At 48.6% G+C, this 23,363-nt stretch overlaps 1 protein-coding gene and 1 long non-coding RNA gene across 7 annotated transcripts in view; one reads left to right on the top strand and one right to left on the bottom strand.

Moving 5' to 3' along the window:
- RASSF2 (Ras association domain family member 2) overlaps window positions 1-21,442 on the bottom strand; it is a 57,528-nt gene extending 36,086 nt beyond the window's left edge. Inside the window, exons 1-2 of one of the 6 annotated variants that reach the window (XM_045362549.3) lie at window positions 9,685-9,736; window positions 8,457-8,531 (exon numbers count right to left, since the gene is read on the bottom strand). The gene's annotated coding sequence lies outside the window, so the exon portion shown is untranslated. Of the gene's footprint in view, window positions 1-8,456; window positions 8,834-9,470; window positions 9,737-9,966; window positions 10,223-21,359 lie in introns of those variants that run through there. The other 5 variants (XM_065522801.2, XM_045362550.3, XM_015457660.4 and 2 more) reach the window with 5 other exon arrangements.
- Window positions 8,476-16,659, top strand: LOC135965608 (uncharacterized). The gene is made up of 3 exons (XR_010578576.2): window positions 8,476-9,112; window positions 12,117-12,168; window positions 14,784-16,659. It is a non-coding gene; the product is annotated as an uncharacterized lncRNA (long non-coding RNA).
- Window positions 21,443-23,363: the final 1,921 nt, after the last annotated feature.

Here is a 23,363-nt window from a genome sequence, read left to right as displayed (position 1 = left end):
TAAGCTTTCCTCCCATCCAGTAACTACGGGATTTAAGGGAGGCCACCCTGCAGAGAGAGCCCGAGGCCTGTGTCCCCAAGTGCTCCTGCTGGCCTATCTGAGGGTTCTTCTCCCAGCTTCGCAGAGAGAGAGACAGACTGATCCAAGCAGGTAAGGAGGGGCTGGCTCCGGGTCCCCTGTTTCCTACAAGTTCAGATTTCTTTGGTAGCCACACTTCCTGTTTACTGCGTGATTTCCAAGTCACAGGCCACTCAGACTCATCTCTGACTTCACATCCCCTTCCTCAAGGGAACCCCAGCATTCTTCCTTTTTTGGTGCTATAGGCTGAGACTCTGAGCTCTGTGTGCAGTGATCTTGGGGTTTCCTCTACTCGACACCTGGGGACAGGACTGAAAACCTAAAAGCTAAGATCGCTGGCCTCCACCCCCAGACCCCAGCAGGTTCCTTGGACTTGAAAAGCAGTGAGTGGGAAGAGCAAAGGAAGTGCTGGGTGTGTCCAGAGCCCTCCGGTGTGGTGGGGGCAGCAGTCACTGCGGCGCATCTGACATCCCCCCTCCTTTAACCTCGAGTTAACACACCCAGCAACATGTGTGGGGAAATTCCCCGCTCACAGCAAATCTCAAACCCCTCCTAGTGCCAGGAGAAATGGCACATCGGGGGGTTTCCAGACCATTTCCAGGGGAAGTTTGCCACAGTAGCACATTCACACCTTCCTCTGTCTACCCTGGGCACAGCTGACCAGCCCTAAAGGAAAGTCAGCCCCATGTAAAGCAGAACTGCTCCTCCACACGGCCGGCAGAGGCGGCTCTATCAAACCTCTGTACACCCCCACGACTGCCTAAGATTCAAAGGGCAGCTGCCCACTAGGCACGGCCAGGTGAAGAGACCGTGAGTGCTCTCCCAGGCTCACGCTCTTACCAACTCACTGGAGGAGCCGCGGGCACTTCAGGGAACTCACCTAACAAGGAACTCACAGCATTTGCCTCAGAGCAAATGTCCCAGAGAAAAGCCACCTGACCCACTCCCGTGACCCCTGAATACAGTCATGTGACCTGGTTTCCCAGTTCTGGGTCCCGCAGTTTCCTGAGCTGACCTGCGGGCACACTCTGCCTCACCAGCCCCCCACTCCATGGCACCATGGCCCCGACTGTACACAAAAGAGCCATCCTTGCCCCAAATGTCTGTGTGATCAGCTGTAAGGCCCTACATGGCACTTTAGGAAGGGGCACTGATTATCTGAGGCTACCACCCATCTCCCCAGAGTACCTGAGGCCTCGTGGACCCCACCAAAGCGCCCTGCGTCCCATGCCATGCTATGGACAAAACATTCAACAGCCAGCCCTACAGCCGCTGGGATGGGTGTTTAACAGGGCAGGGGTTTGGCACACACAAAGGATGCTTGAAATAGAAAGGCAGAGACCCTCCTTCTCGAGCTTCAAGGAAGCTAGTCTCCACACAACTCCACCTCTACCTGGTTTGAATCTCTCTCTCTCTGCATGGCAGCTGCTCCATCAAAGTCACGGCGAATCATGAGCCCACCCTTCCAAACCCATCACCACACAGAAAACCCTGAGATTCAGCAGCAGGGGGTCTGGGCCCCATGGGCCAGCAGCCAGCAGCCAGCAAGCCACGCTGTGGTCAGCTCCCAAGCCAGTGGTGCTGCACACCTGCACCCTGGCCACTTTCGTCCTGTGAGGCTGAGATGGAGGCAGCACCCTGACACTGCCCGGGCCGGGAAGGATAGTCAGGACCACATGACCCAGCTTGAGACGGAATCACCAGGGGCCAAATACCACAACTGCCTGCCAGGGCTTCCCTTTCCTTTCTATTACATAAGTAAAATAAACATTTTTTTGTTTTATTTTTAAAATATAGGTCAGGTTCCATGGCTCACACCTGTGATCCCAGCAATTTGGGAGGCCAAGACAGGAGCATCGCTTGCATGCAGGAGTTCAAGACCAGCTCAGGCAACAAGGCAAAATCTTGTCTCTACAAAAAATAAAAAATTAGCTGGGTTTGGTGGCATGCACCTGTAGTCCCAGCTACTTGGGAGGCTGAGGTGAGGTGGGAGGATGACTTGAGCCCGGGAGGTGGAGGCTGCAGACAGCCATGACTGTACCAGTGTACTCTAGCAAGGGCAACAGAGTAAGACCCTGTCTCAAAAACAAAAAAGAAAAATATATATAGATAAATGAAAAGATTAATATCCACAAAAGGACAAATATTGTTTGATCCCATTTATATGAGGTAGCTAGAAGAGGCAAATTCATAAAGACAGTAAGTAGACTAGAAGCTACCAGGAGCTGGAAGGAGATAGGAATGAGGGGGTTATTGTTTAATGGGTACGGAGTTTCTGTTTGGAATGACAAAAAAGTTCTGGACGTGGATAATGGTGATGGGTTGTACAACATTGTGAATATAGTTAATGCCACTAATTTGTACACTTAGAAATGGTTAAAAGGGTAAATTTTATGGTATGCATATTTTACCACAATAAAAAATAAAAATAAACTATTACATATGAAAAAAGATGAAGATTGAAATCTCCCAAAACTCCACCACCCAGAGATAATCACTATTAACATTTTACCATACATCCTTCCAGATGCTAATATAAATGGGTGATACAGTTTGTAAAAATAGCACACAGTTTGGTAACCTGCTTCTTAAAAATATATCCTATTCCGGTGGCTCACACCTGTAATGCCAGCACTTTGGGAGACCAAGGCAGGTGGATCACCTGAGATCAGGAGTTCAAAACCAGCCTGGCCAACATGGTGAAATCCCATCTCTACTAAAAATACAAAAAATTAGCCGGACGTGGTGGTGCACCTGTAATCCCAGCTACTCGGGAGGCTGAGGCAGGAGAATTGCTTGAACCTGGGAGGCGGAGATTGCAGTGAGCTGAGATCACACCATTGCACTCCAGCCTGGGCAACAAGAGTGAAACTTCGTCTCAAAAAATATATATATCATATTCTTCCATGTTAATAGCTACACACCGGCAGCCTATGTTTTTGTAGCCACATGGTATTCCAAAGTATAGATATGCCATGGTTAACTAATGTATGACTGTTGGGCATTTGGTCTCCATTTGTCACTATAGAGTGTTGTCATTATTATAAATAATGCTGCGAGGGACATCCCCATATACATACTTTTCTGATTTATCCAATTACATCCCTAGGGGAAGAATTCCTAGGGGTGGAACTGCTGAGTCAGGGACTTGTTTGGGAGGGTTGTCAACAGAGCATTAAGAGTAAAATTACACCAAGATGTTGAATTCTGTCACAGAAAGTTCTCTTTCTCCACACAGACTTTTCTCCAGACCTCCTTCCAAAAAGAGCCAGGTATTAAACATTTACCAGCACATCACTGGTCATAACCTAGGAATGTAAACCGTGAGCAGACTCCACTCGGGTGTCTATAATGTTGCATAGTGATTCAGAAAGGAAGGGACCGTCCATTCCGTAAGAAACCAGTCCCTCCCCCCCGACCTCTCCAGTCCTCCTCTGGAGACACACCATGCTGGAGCCCTGAGGTGAAACTGATATACAAGACAAGCAGGATTATACTGGGTTAATGTCCACTGAATTCCCAGCAGGAAGGACTCTAGGAAGGGCCAGTGCCGGGGGTCTCATGGTGGGTGCCACATATGTAGTCCACACAAAAGGTTTTTTGTCATTAAAGGTTTTTAAAGGTTTTGTTCTTGTATAGACAGAAGGACAAGGCGATGACTCTTCTGAAAGAGGTCAAGGGTTAGAAGGGACACGTGGAATCATTTAATCCCTTGCCTTGGAGATGGGGAAACTGAGAGTCAGAAAGTCTCACAGCATAAATATTTCAATAATCATTAGCCAGACGCAGTGGCTCATGCCTGTAATCACAGCATTTTGGGAGGCTGAGACAGGTGGGTCACTTGAGGTCAGGAGTTCAAGACCAGCCCGGCCAACATGGTGAAACCCCGTATCTACTAAAAATACAAAAATTAGCTGGGCGTGGTGGCATGCACCTGTAGTCCCAGCTACTTGGGAGGCTGAGGCAGGAGAATCGCTTGAACTCAGGATGTAGAGGTTGCAGTGAGCCAAGATCATGCCACTGCATTCCAGCCTGGGCAACAGAGTGAGACTCCATCTCAAAAAAACAATAATAATTATAATCATTAAATGTACCCCAGAAGTATCTCACATGCAGGTGAGGTTCAACTGGTTCAGGGCAGCGTTTGAACATATCCCATGTCTTGGATGCATAGTACAAATCTTATCCTCCCCTTCCCATGTACAGAATTGGAAATTGAAATCACTGGGGTCACATGCTGACTTAGTCATGGCCAGATGTGTGCTGGGGCCAGCTCCTACTGGCTCTCAGGTGCCAGTGGCGCACAACTCTTCCCAACTGAGTGTTCACTGACACCAGGTTGGTAGAGTGAAATCAGCCCTAGTGGGAATATTTATTTATATCACACAAATTGGAAAACACCACAAAGCAGGGCTTCCCCCAAAACCCTTACCAAGAGCCAGGTGTTAAATATTTACCAGCACATCACTGGTCACAACCTAGGAATGCAAACCATGTGCAGGTGACCTCAGCTTCCTCAACTAACCTAAGAGCAGCCTCTCTTTCCAAGCATTGTAACTCTCTATGTTCCACCAAAATACACACTCCCAAATCCATCATAGCCTGCTTCTAGCCGGCAAATGGTTTTCTACTCGCTTGCTATGTGCCAGGCTGAGCACATATGATAGCTCATTTGACCCTCACAATATTGCTGTGAGATAGTTATTATAATTTCCACCTTACAGTTGGGGAAACTGAGTCTTTTCTTTCTTTTCTTTTCTTTTTTTTTTTTTTTTTTTTTTTTGAGAGGAAGTTTTGTTCTTGTTGCCAAGGCTGGAGCACAATGGCAAGATCTCAGCTCACTGCAACCCCTGCTTCCCAGGTTCAAGCGATTCTCCTGCCTCAGCCTCCTGAGCAGCTGGGATGACAGGCGCCCGCCACCATGCCTGGCTAATTTTTGTATTTTCAGTAGAGACGAGGTTTCACCATGTTGGTCAGGCTGGTCTTGAACTCCCGACCTCAAGTGATCCACCCGCCTCGGCCTCCCAAAGTACTGGGATTACAGGTGTGAGCCACCGTGCCCGGCCTGAAACTGAAACTTTTAATGACTTTTAACTATAGATTAAAACCTGTCTTAGGTTGGTTTCACCCAAAAGTAGATCGTGAAACAAGAACTCAAGTTCAAGTACAAAGGGAGTGGGAAAGTGAGATGAGGAAGTGAGTGAGCTAACACTATGAGCAGTCGGGATTCAGTCCTGCAAGGGAACTCTTAGAGACAGCACAGAACATGCCCCAAACTTATCCCAACAGAGAGGCGAGGAAGCTGGAGTATTTGCACACCTTCTCCCATCAGTCATTGGTTGAGACCAGTGGAACATGGGCAGGAGGCTGACAGCATCTATTACATTATCCAGTATCCCACAGCTAGGAAATGGTAAGATGCAATTCAAACTCCAAATCCAATATTCTTTTCATGACATTTATAAAAATGAGCACTTCACTGGATGCCAACGACGGTTAAAGCACAATGCCGATGAAGTAAATCGACTTTGCCAAATCACTTTGGGTCGACATGTTCAAAGAAAGCACAGGTATTTCTCTGCCAGTTTTCACCAATTGAAGGAATAGGAAAAGCCCTTGGAAGTCACTTTGCCTGTTCCACAGGAATGGATGAGAGGGTCTCTCTGGTACCAGCACAGCTGCCTTGAGCAGCAGTTCCCCAGCCCCAAGCCGTCACCCCAAACAGCTGCATCAACCTGTAATGACAGGCTTTAGAGTCTGCCATCCCAGAAATGATAAAAAATGACCCACTGGCTGCCCAGCCCAAGTCAGAGGATGTGCCACCCTCCTTCCCTGGTGCTTCCTGCCCCATTCCCAACCCCCACCTCACACGGCCACGTGGTCCATGGGAACCCACAAGAGGCCAAATAAATGAAACCAGCAGGGAGACCTGTGGGGGCTCACTCCACCTTGAGGACATTTATACATTCTTCTGGGCCAGGCACAGTGGCTCACACCTGTAATCCTGCAGGTGTAGGCTGTGGAGGCTGAGGCAGGAGGATGGCTTGAGCCCAGGTGTTTGAGACCAGCCTGGGTAACATAGCAAGACTTCATCTCTATTAAAAAAATAAAATAAAAACGTAACTGGGTATGGTGGCCTATGCCTGGGGTCTCAGCTACTCAAGAGGCTGAGGTGGGAGGATTGTTTGGGCCCGGGAGATGGAGGCTGCAGTAAGCCATTATTGCACCACTGCACTCCAGCCTGGGCAACAGAGACCCCATGTCAAAAAAATAAATAATAAGGCCGGGCGCGGTGGCTCAAGCCTGTAATCCCAGCACTTTGGGAGGCCGAGGCGGGCGGATCACGAGGTCAGGAGATCGAGACCACAGTGAAACCCCGTCTCTACTAAAAATACAAAAAATTAGCCGGGCGTGGTGGCGGGCGCCTGTAGTCCTAGCTACTCAGGAGGCTGAGGCAGGAGAATGGCGTGAACCCAGGAGGCGGAGCTTGCAGTGAGCCGAGATCGCGCCACTGCACTCCAGCCTGGGCAACAGCGTGAGACTCCGTCTCAAAAAATAAATAAATAAATAAATAAATAAATAAATAATAAATACAAATAAAAAATAAAAATTCTTCTTGTAGACAGGGAGGTATTGAAATAGGACAGTGTGTCATTGGAGTAAACAACTGGACCACATTGTGAAGAGTATTAGGGAGGTAGCAGGAGGGAATTGCTACCCTCGCTTTATAAACCCAGCTGTGGCAGCTCTCAGCTACTACAGATTGAAGATAGACGCTGAACATCTTGTTCCATTCCAAGCACACTGCTGAGACCTGCCCTGTTTCTCGCTCTGGGGGAGATGAGTCCTGGAACTACTCATGGGGTCACTCAGTCCATCTCCCAGCCTCTCTGTGAGACTCTCTGGCAACCTGACCCTGCCTCTCTGTCCCCACCTCCCACTCAGTAAGGACACTTCCTGCCAAAATATCCTGAAGAGGTCTGAAAGCAATAATCAGGCCCAGGTTCTTTTGTGCTTTGATGACAGGTCCCTTCTCTGGCAAGCAACATCGTCCAGCCCTCTGAGACAGCAGATGCACACCCTGGGCACCTCTCCAGCCGAGTCGCTCAGCCATTCCTAAGCAGCTCACGCATGGAACGCAGACATGAAGCCTGACTCCGGGGCACCAGGAAATAGACCAAGAAGTAAAAGCAAAACCAATAGCAACTGGGATGTCTCAGGTGGGTCAGAGCATCCAAAGGATTGAAAACAAGGCATAGGGTTGTCCACCACACCAACTGACTCCTAAGATGACACAAACTGGCGAGAAGACCTGAACCTCCAAACAGAAGCCATGTAGAGACGCAGAGAGGTAGGCTGTGGAGCACCAGGGACAGAGTGAGGCCACGCTCGGGAAAGTGGGGATGATGCTGGCTGGAGATGCAGCAGATGCGGGCACAGCCCCAGTTGGCCAGATGTGGAGGGCACACAGTCCCCTTCCCCTGGAGGAAGGCATGAAAAGGGACCTCAGATCCCTGGTCTCCTCTCAGCCAGGCTTCTCAAAGGGGCCATCATGATTCCAACCCAATTTCAACAGCATAAAAATGAGCGGAGTGGAGCACTTGGGATATGTCTAGGCTGCACCCCAAGGCTTACCATGTGTCTCCCCGATATTCCACCTCTGCTCTTCCATCTGCTGAAGGAGGAGCGGAACTCGCCTTCCAGCCTCCCCAGCAGAGGGACTCCCAAGCTGTACCAGTCCACACTGCAGGTGCCCAGGCAGGCTGTACACTATGCCTCCACCTTCTCCCAGGGGAAGAGCTCCCACTCTTTCCCAAACTATCCCCTCTCCAAGCTCAGCCATCATTTGAGGCCCTCTTCTACCCCTGTGAGGCCTGCTGGACTGCCACAGCCCCTAGGCATCAGGCTGACCTGTCCAGAGGAGAAAACGCAGCTGCTGCCCACACCCAATGCCCCCACGCAAGGGTCTCTGATCCCAAATGGCCACCACCCAGGTAGATGCCACACTGTGTCCCTGGGACACTACATTTGAACACGAGTTTGGTTTTTTTGCAAATTGACTCTCCTCAAACAACCCGATATATCTTTGCCATGCGAGATTTCTTTAATTCTTCAGACCACCTGCAGAAAAAGTGCCTAGTAAGTAAATGTGGATGTATTAGTCAAATAAGCCTAGCTGCAGATTCCTCATCCAGATGTTCCTGAAAGAAGGCCCCTGGCTGTGTCTTCCCGGCTGTTTAAAAGAATCATTGTTTCTAATTCTTTCCTCCCATTGTACTAAGATCAACTGTGGCAGGAACTGGGTCCCCCTCCAGGACAAATTGTTGCTTGTCAGCTGATTGGTTCATACATTCATTCACCATTTACAAGGTACTTACTATAACCCCAGCCTGCCCTAGACACAGCCTCTGCTCTCCCGAAAAACACGTTCTAGGCGCCAGGATTCCAGATACCTGGGAAATAGAGTACACGCAGTGATGAGAGGCCTCGTGCTCGGCTTCTCCTGTCACTGAGGCGCGGTGGGGGCTGTGGACAGCCCGGACCCATGCAGCGCCCCAGAGGTGAAACAGAACCCTCAGTCTCCCAGTGAGGCCACTGGCACTCTCGGCTGTCCCCAGAACTCTCCGACTTAGAGCTGAATGCAAAGTAAGCGCTGGAAATGCAGAAGTAGCCGGGGCCGCCCACGGCACCTGCCTCGCTTGGGGCGAGAGAAGACGCCAGGCTGAGGTCCCCAGCGACCTCAGGCACCAGCTCCGAAGGAGGGCGGGGAGACCGCAAAGGGGAAGTGCCCGGAGGCCAAGGGCCCCCGCTCACCCTGTGCCCTTCTGAAGCTCTCCGCCTCCCCGAGCCGGGGACTAGGACCCGCCTCGGGGAAATCTGCCTAGAAGACGGCGGCGGATTGGGGTCGGGCACTCTCCGGGTCTGTCAGGGCCTCTGGAATCCTGCACCTGCCACGCCGCCCCACCTCGCCAGGAAGTCTCAGAGACCCCGGGGATGGGGTGGGAGCACCTTCCCATCGTGGGCTCGAAAAGAAGTAAGGACACCCCCAGGGGTCCGAGAAGCCTCCTTTCTCGGAGGCTTTCCAAGCTCCAAGCCACAACTTTCTTCGGATGCAAGGCAGGCCGGCTGGGGCTCTGCGCCTACATGGCCCCGGGGGTGGGGGGGCGAAGAGGGGGAGTCGGCGCGCCCCGGGAGCTCCACGGCTGGGGGAGGAAAGAGGAGACAAGAAGCAGGCGAGGATTAAGGGGCTGACCCAGCCGGGATAGGGACCATCGTGGAAAAACTTTGGCGAGGTGGGGGGACGCGGAAAGAGAGTGGCCCGCGCCCTGCACCTTGCGCCCGGCATCCCGCGCCAGTGCCTAGCTCCCAGTGCCCCGCGCCCCGCGCCTTGCCTGCACCCCGGGCCAGCTGCATCGCGCCCGCGCCGCGGGAACCTTGGAGTTGAAAAGTGGGGGCGCCTCGGCCAGCGATCGGCGGGCAGGGCTCAAATCCAGCCAGGCTGGGCACGCGGTGGCCGCGCGATTGGGGACCGGGCGCCCCGCCCTCCTCGCTCCCCTCCTCTTTCCTCTCCCTCCCTCCCGCCCCTTGGCCTTTTTCAGCCCCTACCGGGTCTGCTAGTCCGCTGTCCCCTCTTTTCTCTCGATCTTCATATCACTCCACACCCCTTCGCCTTGCCTTCGCCTTTCTTCCTCCCCTTGTCTCCCGCCCCCTCCTCTTCTCCCCTCCCCTCTAGGGGCGGAGCTTCTCCCCTCCCTCCCAGACAATGCTGTAGCTGCGTCCCCTTCCCAGCCAGCTCGTCCAGGCTCCCGCCGCCAGCGATTCTTCCGGGCTGGGGGTGGGGAGGGGGTGGGAGTGCAGGGTTGGGGAGGATGAGCTGGCTCCCCTCACCTCATTGCTGCTGCCCTCTCCAAGAGGGATGGAGACTTGGCCCAAGCTGCTTGGTTCACCCGGCGCTGTGACAGCCACTCCCAGGGAACAAACACGCTGCCCCACCAAGCCCACCTCCAGCGGCCCGGGTTCGCCAGGCAGAGGCTGTGGGATTTTTTTTTTTTTTTTTCTAACACCCCAGCTTATTCCCAAAAGAGTTTGAGCCGGACAGGGGCTAAACAGGCCCCTTCGACTTGGCGGGCCGGCCAGACGTGACAGCAATGCCAAGGAGGCCAAGTTTCTTTGTCCATTTCTCACCTCCCCCTTTTCCATCCCTGGACCTCCTGGCGCCCCCAGCACACAGGAGGCCCTTGAGCAGCCCGGCTGCAGGTTCCCTATCTGTTCAGAGCTCTCCCCCTCACGTGCCTACCCCCAACCCTGCAGTGTCTACTGACCAAAGGGAAAGGGAGCCTCAGGCCAACCCCCAAGGTACAACCAGCCGAGCTCATCCAGCCTGGAAGCCAAGCATTCTTTGCTAAATTCATTGTTTGGATCTTGGAATGTGTCTCCCTTAGAAACAATGTTATAAATGGTGATCTGCTTCCCAGGCCAGCCACAAAAGTCTGTTGAACCCAAAATGCAGCTGTAGGGTGGTGCTGAGAACTGTGTCAGCTACCCTGAAAAAGAAAGCCACTGATCAGCTTTATTTGTAGAAAAAATATGTATATATCTTCTGGTTCTTTCTTCTTGAGCTATAAACACTATAAATTAAATAAGTTAAAGCTCTCCCATTAAGTTTCCCCATCTGGACCCACTACTCTATTAGTTAAGCTTCTTTCCTTTGCAGGTAATAGAAATAACCTTAGGGGAATGCATTTGCAGATGCAGTGGTTTCTAGATAATCTCATCTAATCTCACTGTCAGAACTGCATGGAAAGCTCAGTATAAGAGGCAAATCCAGAGCCTAAAGGGCTTCCAGTAAACAGAAAGTCTTCCCTGAGGGGTTCTTTCTTCTCCTTCATCACAGACTGGCCCTCCCTGCACCCCAGACACTTGGTGAAGGGTGGCCATGACTTCTATCACTGGGGCTTGGAGCTCTGCTGTACAGGAAATCAGACAGATGCTGCTAGAATCCCTTATTCTCTAATCTCCCAAAAGAGCAGCTCACCCTCCTGTGACGGTGGGGCTAGGGATGAGCTCAGGTTGTCCAAACTGGGCTGCCAGAAATCCTGAACCTAGGCCCTATTTAAAACTAAACCCATTACTTTTGTTTTTGTTTTGTTTTGTAACTTTGAGATGGGGTCTCACTCTGTCACCCAGGCTGGAGTGCAGTGGCATGATCATAGCTCACTGCAGCCTCAATCTCCTGGGCTCAAGAGACCCTCCTGCCTCAGCCTCCCGAGTAGCTGGAACTACAGGCATGTGCCACCATGCCCAGCTAATTTTTCTATCTTTTGTAGAGATGGGGTCTCACTATGTTGCCCAGGCTAGTCTTAAACTCCTGGCCTCAAGCAATCCTCCCCCTCAGCCTTCCAAAGTGCTGGGATTACAAGCATAAGCCATCTTGCCAAGCCATGAACACATTTGTCTCTACTTAGATTCTCCATCTTAGTGAATAAATTGATTGATTGATGGATTCATTCGTGCATGACAACAGAAAACGTGTTCCCATTCATCAATTTCTGCCTACCAAAGCCACAGGAGAGAAAGGAATAGCCCTTCATCCTTCATCCTTCAAGGCAGAATTGAGCAACACATTTGAACAGGGATAATATTTTGCATATATTAAACTAATAATTAAAGTCTACCCTTAAACTGTATTTTCTTTTTTTTTTTTCCTTGTTTTCTTTTTTTTTTTTTTTTTTTTTTTGGATGCAGTTTTGCTTTTGTTGCCCAGGCTGGAGTGCAATGGCGTGATCTTTGCGCACCACAACCTCCTCCTCCTCCCAGGTTCAAGATTCTCCTGCCTCAGCCTCCTGAGTAGCTGGGATTACAGGCATGTACCACCGTGCCCAGCTAATTTTTTGTATTATTTTTAGAGACAGAGTTTCACCATGTTAGCCAGGCTGGCCCGGAACTCCTGACCTTGTGATCCACCCACCTCGGCCTCCTAAAGTGTTGGGATTACAGGCATGAGCCACCGCACCCAACCAGACCATGTTTTCTTATAGGTTTCTACCACCAGAGGACAGTCGAAGAGGCTCATGGCCCAGGAAGCAACAGGTGAGCATTGTCTACAATTGTCTAAAATTCTCCAATAGAAACACAACTTGTGGCTTGCCGCGGTGGCTCACGCCTGTAATCCCAGCACTTTGGGAGGCGGAGACGGGCAGATCACAAGGTCAGGAGATGGAGACCATCCTGGCTAACACGGTGAAACCCCGTCTCTACTAAAAATACAAAAAATTAGCCGGGCATGGTGGCGGGCGCCTGTAGTCCCAGCTACTCGGGAGGCTGAGGCAGGAGAATGGCATGAACCTGGGAGGCGGAGCTTGCAGTGAGCTGAGATAGCGCTACTGCGCTCCAACCTGGGCGACAGAGCGAGACTCCGTCTCAAAACAAAAAAAATCAGTTCCTCGGGGGTATTCGCCATGTTGCAAGTGTTCAATAACCACAGGCTACCAGCTTGGGACAGCACAGGTTTACAGAACAAGGAGGCCACTGATGAGTTTGGAGTCTCAAAGCTAAGTGCCTTTTTCCCTCAGCAAAACACTAGTGGGAATGACAAGCATGGCCAGAGAAAGAAAAAGGAGCTTCTACATTTCTTTGTCTCCCCCTATAACAACTGGAGAGGCAGATCTTGCTACTAGATCAGAGTTCTCCTGTGTGGCTTGGGAAAAGGAGGCTGGCTATGCAGAGAACTGAGAGGCCCAAAGCCCACTCCTCAGCTTCCAGTGGATTCTGGGAAAAGGGACAAAGACAGAAAGTCCTGGATGCTGCATCTCCCTGATTTATGACCTTTGACCTTAAAGCAGAGGTATGTTGGTGGGTTAAGTGGAGTTCTGGGGACAGAATCAAGGATTACAGGCCAGATGCAGTGGCTCACGTCTGTAATCCCAACACTTTGGGAGGCCGAGGCAAGAGAATCACCTGAGGTCAGGAGTTCGAGACCAGCCTGGCCAACATGGTGAAACCCCATTTCTAATAAAATTACAAAAATTAGCTGGGCGTGGTGGTGGGCATCTGTAATCCCAGCTACTCAGGAGGCTGAGGTGGGAGAATTGCTTGAACCTGGCAGGCAGAGGTTGCAGTGAGCGGAGATGGCACCATTGCACTCCAGCCTGGGCTACAGGAGCAAAATTCTGCCTAAAAAAAAAAAAATGAACACCCCGGCTGCCCACTCGCTTCTCCTCCAACCTAGACAGCTTCATACCGGTCAGCTCAGTGGAGCACCACGAGTACACAGAGGTAGGGCCTGGGTTCAGCTTCCTGGGGTCACCCACAATCCCTGTGTGGCGTAGATGTGATGCCAAAGTTCCTACCTGCTCCCAAGGACCAGGGGCTTCAGAAGGAAGCTGAGTTGTGTGAGCCACAGGTGTTTTAACAGGGCCTATCTTAGTTTGAACTCCCTCAAGAGCAGAGCCTGAGACAAGGACTTGGGTGCAGATCATTTACTGAGGAGGACCCAGAAAGCAGGAGGGAGGGAGGGAGGAAGTGGAGAGTGGGGAAGGTGCATTATTGGACAGGTTACTGCTGTGGGCAACTGGGACTTGACTTCTCTGAGAACCGTCTAAGGAACTGTGTAGAACGCACCTTAGAATTATCTCATTAAAGGCCGGGGGTTGGGGCATTCATCTGCTGACTCCTCTCATTCTCCACTAGTTGAGCTCACCTCCTCTTACCTCCTGGTTTGTGAGGACTTATTTGGCCTAAAAGAAACAACTGAGGCAGAAAAACAGGAGTCAGCCGGGCGCGGTGGCTCACGCCTGTAATCCCAGCACTTTGGAAGGCCGAGGCGGGCAGATCACCAGAGGTCAGGCGTTCAAGACCAGCCTGGCCAACATAGTGAAACCCCATCTCTACTAAAAATACAAAAATTAGCCAGGCATGGTGGCGCATGCCTGTAAGCTACTCGGCAGGCTGCGGCAGGAGAATTGCTTGAACCTGGGAGGCGGGGAGTTGCAGTAGCAGTAAGCCGAGATCACACCACTGTACTCCAGTCTGAGCAACAGAACAAAAATCCATCACAAGAGAAAAGAAAGAAAAAAGAGAAACAGTAGCCATTGTCCCTTAAGGTGGAACGAGTTCCTGTTCGTGGAGCCATCCGCCACTGCTCTGCTGGGATGAGACATAGGCAGAGGGGATGCGACACAGAACACACAAATCCTCTGCTCTAAGCCCTAGGATGAAGAGGGGCAGGGAGACTAAATCAGGGGCTGTCTAAGTCAGGGGCTGGCAGGAGGACATAATGGAGACCCAGAGGGTGCATCAGCGAAGGCAGAGTGAAGATCAGGGAGCAGAGATCTGAAAGAGCCTGGAGCACCCAGACCCTAAACTGCACACGCTGCAGACGTCAGCAGTAGATGCCAGCCCAGTACTCAGGAATGGGAGCAGCATGTTCAGCATTCTGCTGTCAAGGGAGGGTCCGGAGCAGGCCATCTGCAGTGGGGCCCAGGGAGGACCCAGAGGCCTCCCTGTGATCCTGAGTACCAGCCTCACTTGCCACCATGAGATTAAGGTACAACTTCTCCCAAAGATACATCTTAAAAAGAGCTGGGCAGGAAGGAAGAACTCTGAGAGAGTGTTTACATAAGAAGACCAGAGGGACTGTTTAGATTATTGTATAAGGCTTCATTTACCAGACTAATATTCAGATATTTTTTCCCTCTGCTATCCAGGAGGTAAGAATTTACAGAGGAAGATCCAATGAGATATAGAGAAATAAGGAAGCCTAAGTGAGGTCTACCCCTGGGCTGCCGCCACCTCTTCACATATCTGGTGCACCAGCATGGCATGCCGGTTGGATATCTGCTTGACAGGCGAAAAAAGACCCTCTTGGGAGAGAATTTGCATTCTAAGGAAGGAAGAAAACAAGTGGTAACAAGGCTTGAGTTGACAGAAGGTTAATGAGATTGTCACTCAACTCTGCTCCCAATCTGGTCCCTTGGACACACAGTAGGGGGCTCCTGGAAAGAAGAAGGGGTTTTAGGTTACAACTGAAGGGGATGTTTTGTAAACTTCCAGGTACTCTGAGACCCAAGAAACTTAAGGGGCCAACCCTCCACTGTTCAGCTTCTCTATTTCAAGAGCTTGGTATGTTGACAACACGACCTAGAAAGAGACAGCTTGATTGCCAAAATGGTCACAACTACTGGCTCCCAGCACACATGCTGTTTGCAATATGACTCTGCAGTTCCTCCGATAAGGAAGTGGAGTCTATATCTCCACCTTGAATTTGGGCAGACAGTGTGGCTTGCTTTGGCCAATAGAATGAGGCAGAAGTCATGTTGTGCCTTTTCAGAGCCTGGGCCTCAAGAAGCCTTGCATTCTCCCACTCTCTCTATTGGAACATTACCTGTACCATTGAACAAGCCTGAGCTAGCTGGCTGGAGGATGAGAGACCACACGGCCCAGAGCCAAGTGGGCCCGGTTGTCCCAGCCAAAGCCCCGGGCATGTGAAAGAGCCCAACCAAGATCTGTCAAGTCCCATACCCAAATCCAGAGCTGACCACCAACGCATGAGGGAACCCAGCTGAGTCTAGCCCAAATAGCCAGCTGATAAAAAGCATAAACAAAACAGATGGTTGTCACTTGAAGCCACTAAGGTTTGGCGTAGTTTGTTTTATAGCAATAGTGAACTGTTAAAGAACTTAACAGGATCCTGCAGTCAAGGCTGACATGACCAGGGTATTGAGCAGATACAACTCTGAAGTCCCCTGGATTTGCTAATGAGCTTGCGCGAGTTACCTCTAGGAATTCATCCCCACTGCCAGCCCTGTGCCCCTGCCCTTGCCCCCCACCACCAAAGCAGCATAAGAGGTATTTTCTTTTTTTTTTTTCTTTTTTTTTTGAGAGGGAGTCTCACTTTGTCACCCAGGCTGGAGTGCAGTGGCGCGATCTTGGCTCACTGCAAGCTCCACCTCCCGGATTCACACCATTCTCCTGCTTTAGCCTCCCGAGTAGCTGGGACTACAGGTGCCTGCCACCACGGCCAGCTAATTTTTTTTTTATATTTTTAGTAGAGAGGGGGTTTCACCATGTTACCCAGGATGGTCTTGATCTCCTGACCTCATGATCTGCCCTCCTCGACCTCCCAAAGTGCTGGGATTACAGGCGTGAGCCACCGTGCCCAGCCTATAAGAGGTATTTTCAAATGGTTTAAGTCTGAGTGAGTTGGTGACATTTAGATTTATGGCTTTTAATGTGACTCCATTTGTTCTCATAAACTTGAGAGACCAAGGGAAATTTGAGTAACAAAGATTTTGTCACTGAACTCTACAAGTTTATCTTTCATGGGGCAGGACTATCTTAATTAAAAGAGTTCATTTTATCCACCATTAAGAAATTTCTATAGCATTTAAAATATTTATATGACACAGTGCCTGGATCCATCCTTGCAGATGGGAGAGTGGATTGAAGCTCTCGCTCAGCTGATATCTAAGAAGGCTCATGTGCCCATGTCTCGGGCCCCAGACAGGAGACCTATCTTACTAGGCTTTCCCTCTTCAGTTAAAACATGAACAGGTGCTGGTAAGAGAAAAAACAAAAAGAAAAGGACCTAAAGTACATAATCTAAACTTATTCATTTCCACCTTTTGTCTCTTTTCACAAAAAGTGTTTGATAGACAGCCTCAAGGCTAAACTCTCTCTTGGCCACCTTCCTGCTAAACAAAGTGCTTATAAACAATTTGGTAACTGAACCATGTTTCAAATTAGGTGGGATATGTCATATAATTTTCCTAGGAATCCATTCAAGTTTTTTTAACCCCAGGGTTACATTCCACCAAAGCTCCCCTTCCATTTTTGGAAGGAAATACCAATTACTTGGTGGGAAAAATGTTACCCCATCAATACAAATTGCATACACATTCAAAATTATAGATATTTATATATATATATAAAACCATGGTGAACTATACAGTCTGTGTTTGGCATAGGAAAGGCCAAACTACCACCACACCCACCACGCACACACACAACTCTATTGTTCAGAGCTTTCCAATAAGCCAGAAAGAGACTTCTTGCTAACATTTGAGAAAGACTTTGTCTTGGATGATCATTGGGACCAAGAATTTTCTCATGAATTCAGTAACTTAATGAAAACAAATTATCTGTAAACAATTACTCCAAGAAAAGTTACAGGCCAGGCGCAGTGACTCACACCTGTCATCCCAGCACCTTGGGAGGCCAAAGCACATAGATCATTTGAGACCAGAAATTTGAGACCAGCCTGGGCAACATGGCAAAAACCTGTCTCTACAAAAAAAAAATTTTAAATTAGCTGGGCATGGTGGCGCTTGCCTGTACTACTTGGGAGGCTGAGGTGGGAGGATCACTTGAGTCCAAGTGGTCAAGGCTGCAGTGAGCCAGATGATGCCACTGCACCTGCACTCCAGTCTGGGCAACAAAGCGAGAGCCTGTCCAAAAAAAAAAAAAGAAAGCAAGAAAGTAAGCAAGCACGAAAGACTGAAAGAAGACAAAGAAATGAAAAAAAAAAAGAGAAATTACAAGTATACCAGAAAAGAATTACAAGACAAGGGAAAGAAGAGAAATATAAGCTACCAGGACTCAGGAAAAAAGTGAAAGAGAAGAATAAAACTATCACAGAAATGAAAGACCCAATGAAGGAGCAAAACGCTATGAAAATTAAGCTAGAAGCCTGGAAAGTACATTTCGGAAAAATGAATGCAGTAACATGGAGAATAACCGTGAATTTTAAGATGAGAAGAAATAATAGCTATGGAACAAATACAGAAGAAAGTCAACATATGAACATTTGAATTGGCATTCAAATATATACATTAAAAAAACTTCCCTAAACTGAAAATGTGAATTTATAGATTGAAAGACAATACTATATTCTGGGAAAATGGATATAGTTTTTTCTAAACTATACCCAATGTATGTTTACACCCAAATGTATGTTCTTTGAGATATGAGAATGGGGATTTTTGTCCTTTCTTGTTTATTGCTGTTTTCCCAATGCTTAAAATAATGCCTGGCATCTAGGAGCCCCCAGTGAACATTCACTAAATGAATTGCTAAAGGAACAGATTAACTAATACCAATATATCCTATTAATATTGCCCTAATTCAAAGATAAAGAGTTTTTGGTTACTCAGTAGAAAGATCAGATCATCCAACAAAAAATAACACCATGTCTTTGCTATTGTGAATAGTCCCATCAGGGCCAAGTGTGGTAGCTCACACTTGTAGTATCAGCACTCTGGGAGGCCAAGACTGGAGGATCACTTGAACCCAGGAGTTCGTGACCAGCCTGAGCAACATAGTGAGACCCTGAATCTGCAAAACAATTAAAAAGTTTGAGAAAACAGTGCTGTGATGAACATATACACCATGGAATACTACACAGCCATAAAAAAACAAGATCTTGTCCTTTGCAGCAGCACGGATGGAGCTGTAGGCAATTATCCTAAGTGAACTAACATAGTAACAGAAAATCATATACTGCATGTTCTCACTTAAGTGGGAGCTAAACATTGAGTACTGGTGCCTACTTGAGGGTGGAGTGTGGGAGGGAGATGAGGATTGTAAATAGTTCCTATCAGGTACAATGCTTATTATCTGGATAATGAAATAATCCGTATACCAAACCCCTGTGACACTCAATCTACCCATCTAACAAACCTACACGTGCACCCCCGAACTTAAAGCTAAAAAAATCAGATTGACTATAAACATCAGCACAGTAAGATTCAAAGCTAGAATACAATGAAACAATCTTGTGCCGCATATGCTCCTATGGTGTCCTCAGAGAAAGAAAACATGATTCAGGAACTTCATATCAACCCAAACTGTAGTCCAAATATAGAACATGCACATATTTTCAAAACTACAAAAATTCAGCTACCTTGAAGAAAATACAAAAAGACCAAGTTTAGTAAACAAATGAGAAACAGAAGCAAAAACACCAGTAGTGAGCACTGAATACATTTATGTTTCGGGATTACAATTAAAACAACTATTGGAACTATGGTTGTGAAACAAAATGAATGTTATAAACCATTATAAAGCAGAAACTGTAAAAACCAATGAAGGTAAGAATGTGTTAAGTATCTTGATTTTCTCATTTTTTTGTAATTGAAGGCCACAAAAAGATACGTTTAAAGTCTGTAGCCTAGCTATTAGAGATACAAATAAGTGTGAAGTTATACAAGAATCCTCTAGAGAGAGGCTGTTGGCCAGAGGTAGCGTCTGCTTCTTTGGTGGTCTTGGAGCTTGGGCAGTGTTGATGTCATTTAGTGTGTGGGGACCAAAGATAATGAGCAAACTGCAAAATGCTTGACTGTCTTGAACAAAGGCGATTTTTCTCATACAAACACTCAGTGTCCCTATGGAGCAGTAAAGCAGTAGAACTAATAATAGCAATAACCGGTCCAAACTGAATGGAGGAGAGAAAAGAGACGATTTGGGAGAAAGGGGTTTTGTCATTACTCTTGGTGAAGTCAGTTGATTGCATCCTAAGAAATGTAGGATTAAATAAATTATATACAAATATGAGTGTTCTTTTGTACTATTTGACTTCCTTTTGTTCCATGTGCATATATTAACTAGTCAAAAAAAAAAAAAAAGTTAAGCCAAGGCAAGAGGATTGCTTAAGGCCAGGACTTTGAGATCAGCCTGGGCAACATAGAGAGACCCCATCTCTACAAAAAATTAAAAAATAAAAAATTAGCCAAACATGGTGGCTTGCACCTGTCATCCCAGCTACTCAAGAGGCTGAGGTAGGAGGCTCACTTGAGCCTGAAAGGTGTACACTTCAGTGAGCTGAAATTGCACCACTGCACTCCAGCCTGGGTGAGAGTGAGATCCCGGCTTGAAAAAAAGGATTAAAAGGTAAAGATCCTAGGGGCAGGGAAGAGGGTCAGGGGGAAGGCAGGTAGGGAGAGGTGAGCTGAGGAAGCAAGTCATTTTGATGCTGGAGGGGATGGATCCTGAGAAAGTGTCCTGCATGTTACCCTCTCTCTAGGGTTATATCTAGAAGGATGGGAGTGGACAATAAGACCCTCAGATTTCATACGAGTTTGGGATCTGAAGGTAGAGACCTGCCCCACTTCCCGTCAGTCATCTGGTGTAACATGGTACCCATAGCATAGGGCTGTCCAGGCATCTTTGGCAGCAGAGGGACCTAAGTAGACCCAGAGAGCTTCTAGGGATTGCAGGATGTTATAGGAGAGTGGCTAACATTTCCCATAACCCTGAGAAGTGCATGGAAGTCAGATGGGAGAAAGTTGGGGACCTGAGGGCACCTCATGGTTGGAACAAGGGGACCATGAGTCTTGCCAGGGACCACATGGAAGCTCAAACATCTTGGGAGTAGCCAGGGAGGAAGAATGCTGTGCCCAGAACCATGATAACACCCATGTTCCATCAGCCCACCACCACCGAAACAGAGACGAGACTCTGGTGAGAAGGTAGGAATGGGACTGCAGAAAGGAACATTTCAGAATTAAGTGAATTTTAACCTAAAATGACCACATTTCTCAGAAATTGACCAGCATGATTTTTGCTGCCAGCCAAATCGAGGTTCAAAGTAGAGATTAAATTTTTTTTCTTTTTTCTTTTTTTTTTTTTTTTGAGACGGAGTCTTGCTCTGTCACCCAGACTGGAGTGCAGTGGCGTGATCTCGGCTCATGCAACCTCCACCTTCTGGGTTTAAGCTATTCTCCTGCCTCAGCCTCCTGAGTAGCTGGGACTACAGGCGCCCACCACCGTGCTCACCTAATTTTTGTACTTTTAGTAAAGATGGGGTTTCACCGTGTTGGCCAGGATGGTCTCGATCTCCTGACCTTGTGATTCGCCCCCCCTCGGCCTCCCAACATGCTGGGATTACAGGCGTGAGCCACTGCGCCCCACCTAAATTATATATTTTTTAAAAGTTTCAGGTGCTCTGTGTGGAGGTTAAAGGCGGAGACCGGGGATGTAACACAGTCACCACACAGAAGCCCCTAGGAAGACAGGACTCATTGTAGAAGGGGAGGCCTCACAAAGGAAGTAACAACTGGGTCAGGTCTTAAGGGTGAGATGGGAATGGACATTTTCAGCAGAGGCAGCAGCACGTTCAAAGCCGTGAGGGAGCCTGGCTCAACCAGAGAACAGCGTGTGGTCCAGTGTGACTGGAACAGAAGGTGGGAGGTGAAAGGCGTTTCATGTTCCACTTATGCAGCCAAGAAACAAAATTCAAGACAAGTCAAGTTCCCTGATTCCTGTGGTGTTTCAGGGACACAACTCACCTTCCCCTATGTGTGTACTTGGTCCAAACTGTAGGGCCAGACGGGGAGCCAACGCCACCTCTCACGGTGATGCAGAGCCGGCTGAGAGGAGCCAGCTGGGAGAAGTTTCTTGGAGGACAGACATGCTTCCTGGGCCAAGAAATCTCAGGAAGAAGCCAGGGAGGGGAGGGCTGGAGACAGCACAGCCAGCAAGACTGGTCCATTGACCCGTTCCAGCCTGTCATGAGATGCCTGAGACGCTGACCCTCCGCCCAGAGCTGGCCAAATCTCTGCAGAGGCAAAGCCAACTCCCAGGGCTTTACCACTTTGAGACCTTGACCGCCCATCCTTCCTGCCCCTGGCCCAGCCCACCCTCTTCCATGCACAGAGATGAACGTTCAGCATGTTCTCTCCCACACTTGACCTAATCGCTTTGCTATGGAGACTTCCCCGACCCAGCAAGCAGCCCCACGCCTTCCTGCTGTGCTCTGATTGAGAACAGGCCCAAGCTATCCAGGCCTTCCAACAAGCTTAACCTCTTCCTCCCCAGACTCAGGCAACCAGGGAACGTGGGGAGGAGAGCCTTGAAGCAGCTAAGTAACTCAACAGAGAATGTGATTACGATATCTAGTCAATTGGCTCTTGTTCTGAAGGAATGATGACACCGTACCCAGGCAAGCAGGGACGAGACAGACCTAAGATGAGATGGGAGAGGCCACGTCATGCCTTGTATTGCAGGCCATGATGAGGAGCTGGGGGTTTGTTCCTATTGCAATAGGATGCCCTTGAATCACAGATTTATTATAGGAGTTAGACCTTATGTCCTTGTGGGAAAAGCTGGTGAGGTAAAACCTGTAAGGATTACTTGAAGATCAGAAAGATGTCACAGGGGAAATGATGGAAAAAAATCGATAGAAGGCTGTTCTTTGTGTGTAGTGGTAAACCTGGGTCAGCCAGGGCAGGCTACAAAGAAAAGCTTGACACGAAGTGGGAAAAAGCAAACATGAATGGAGACCCAGGAAGCCACAGCAAAACCCATGAGGACAAATTGGAACCTGGCTGTCTTTCATACATCCAGGATGACCTACGGAAGATATCTGTGGGTTGGGCGCAGGTGGCTGACGCCTGTAATCCCAACACTTTGGGAGAGCGAGGCAGAAGGATTGCTTGAGCCCAAATGTTCAAGACCAGCCTAGTCAACATGGAGAAACCCAATCTTTCCAAAAAATACAAAAATTAGCCAGGCATGGTGGTGCATGCCTGTAGTCCCAGCTACTCAGGAGGCTGAGAAGTGAGAAGATTGTTTGAGCCCAAGAGGTCGAGGCTGCAGTGAGCTGTGATTGTGCCACTGCACTCCAGCCTGGACAACAGAGTGAGACCCTGCATCCAAAAAATTAAAAAATTTTAAAAACCCTCAGAGCTGCACATGTAGGAGATCCAGTGTGAGGAACAGGAGCTGTCGGTCTGACTGACCTCAGGCAGATGAGGCCATGGGGATGGGGACAGAGGCAGCTGTAGTGGCATCTAAAGCCTACACCCATCTTCCAAATGTAACAGCTGCTGCTGCTGCTGTCTGTCTCTTTCCAAATCTTGCACAAGTTACTCCTGTGGCCAGCCCTGACCTGGACGCACCAAGGGGAGGGAATTCTGGGAGATATGACTCCAGCTTAGCTTGGTTGACACAGTGCGAGCTACTGCAGAGTCCAAAACAGAGATGGAGTATAGAATAAATTGAGAGCTTTCTGTAATTCTAGTTTTGTTTAGTGTTACAAACACACTTGTATAAACTTAGCATTGTTTCTGAGTGTGGTTTTGAGAAATTTTATTTGTAGAAGAGATGGCATAGGATTTCTTTGTTCCCAATATATATTTTTTTACATTTCTTCCTTTACTTGATAAGTGTATTTGCCTTCTGTTTTTCTTCTTGAGATCTACACAAACCCTTTAATGACTAGACTGTTAGAAGTGCTTGATCTTAAAAAATTGATCTTTAAAAAAATTACAATGGGATGCCATTGAAATCAT

This window comes from Macaca fascicularis, chromosome 10 (assembly GCF_037993035.2).
Source record: "Macaca fascicularis isolate 582-1 chromosome 10, T2T-MFA8v1.1".
NCBI classification, from domain to species: Eukaryota; Metazoa; Chordata; class Mammalia; order Primates; family Cercopithecidae; genus Macaca; species Macaca fascicularis.
Note: the sequence above shows the minus strand (reverse complement) of the source record. Positions and strands in the feature narration are given on the sequence as shown.